The following is a 2,184-nucleotide window of genomic DNA, read 5'->3' on the forward strand; positions in this document are numbered from 1 at the left end:
GAACGTTACGTTGTGTTTGGCTACGATAGGTCAGGTTATGTTTGTTCGTGCTAGGTTTGGATATCTTTCAATTATCTACTGTACACTGCGATCCGATGGATTTCTGCAACCTAGCCTCCTCTAATATGTTCTGCTTGGCGCTGTGGAGGAGAGCAATAGTGGTGATAGCACGTTAGGTTCAGCTTGGTTACGTTTGGTAGTGTTTGGCTATGATGGGTTAGGTTGGGTTAGCTTCGACTTTTGTGCTACGCACTGCAATACTGTGGACCCCAGCGCCCTATTGTGCACTATCACACTCTGCTCGTCTCCGGGACGCCAGGAATAGCGGTCGCGGCACATTAGGTTGAGTTATGTTACGTTTGCTTAGGTAAGGTTCGGCTATGTTAAGATGGGATATGCTTAACTTTTGTCTATGCACAGCTATGCGGTGAATTTTTGCGCCCTACTGTGCGCTAATATTTTCAGCTTGACTCTGGCAAAGACAGCAATATTTGTCCCAGCACGCTGTGATGAGTCAGTTTTAACTTAACTTTTGTGCTGTTCGAACGTGTCGAGACCGTTATTGCTGCCCTCCCCAGAGCCAAGCAGGATATACTAGAGCAAAGTAAAGCGAAGAAGTCCACCGAACATCAGTAACAAGCACAAGAGTTAAAGCAATCCGGACCAAACTTAGCCTGACCCAACCTAACCGAACGTAGCCTGACTCAACCTAACGTGCAGAGGATACCATTGCTGGCCTTCCCAGGGCCAAGCTGAAAGCACAAAAGCACTGTAGGGCGCAGACATCCACCTCATGGCAGACTATAGCACTAAGATCAAAGCAGACTCTCCTAACCTAACCAAGCGTGACATAACCGAAAGTAGCCTGACTCTAACTAACGTGCCGAGTTCACTATGGCTGGGCTCGCAAGAGCCAAGCAGAACACGTTAGCGGTTGGTAGAACGCAGGAATCCGTAGAATCTCATTTTATATCGGAACAGTCAAAGCTAGTCAAGCATAATCCACACCTACGGAACATAACCAAACTTATCATATCTCGGTCTAACGCGCCGATACTGCTGTTGCTGCTCTCCCCAGAGCAAAGCAAGACATACTAGGGCAAAGTAGAGCGCAGAAATCCACCGAAGAGCAGTGTACAGCACAAAGGTTAAAGGTATCCTGACCAAGCAGCCTATCCCAACCTAACCGAAAGTAACTGCACTCAACATAACTTGCCGAGACCATTGTTGCTGGCCTCCTCGGAGACAAGCTGAAAGCATTGGAGCACTGTATGGTGCAGTAATCCACCTAATGACAGGCTATAGCACTAAAGTCGAGGCTATCCTCTCCTAACCCAACTGATCCTAAGAGAACCGAACGCAACATAACTCAAACTAACGTGCCGCGACCGCTACAGCTGGCCACCGCAGAGCCAAGCAGATCACGATAGCGGAGGGTAGAACGCAGAAATCCATAGAATCGCGGAATATATCAGAAAAGTCAAATCTTCTCAAATGAACGCAAGCCAACACAACATAGCCAAACATAGTCTAACTCAACCGGCTGTGCCGAGACCGCCTTTGCTGCCATCCACAGAGCCATGCAGGCCATACTAGAGGACAGTTGAGCGCAGAACTCCACCGAATGGCAGTGTACAGCGCAAAAGTTAATGCTATCCTGACCAAACTTAGCCCGACCCAACATATCCGAATGTAACATGACTCAACTTAACGTGCAGAGGCCGCTATTTCTGGCCTTCCCAGATCCAAGCAGAAAGCATTAGAGCTCTGTAAGGATCAGAAATCATCCTAATATCACACAATACCACAAAGGTCTAAGCTACCTCTCCTAACCTAACGAACCATGACATAACCAAATGTAAACTAATGCAACCTAATGTGCCACGACCACTATGGCTGGCCTCCCCAAAGCAATTCAGAACACATTAGTAGGGAGTAGAGCGCAGAAGTCCATAGAATCGCAGTGTACGTCAGAGAAGTCAAAGCTAGCCAGACCTAACCCAAACAATCAGAACATAGCCAAAGTCAGCCCATCTCAACCTAATGTGCCGATACTGCAATTGCTGCCCTCTCTAGAGCCAAACAGGGCATACCGGAGCTTAGTGGAGCGCAGAAATCCACCGAACAGCAGTGTACAGCACAAGTGTTGAAGCTACCCAAACCAAACTTAGCCGAACCCAACCT

The sequence above is a fragment of the Eufriesea mexicana genome, unplaced genomic scaffold (assembly GCF_001483705.2).
Source record: "Eufriesea mexicana isolate 0111107269 unplaced genomic scaffold, ASM148370v2 scaffold1864, whole genome shotgun sequence".
NCBI lineage: Eukaryota > Metazoa > Arthropoda > Insecta > Hymenoptera > Apidae > Eufriesea > Eufriesea mexicana.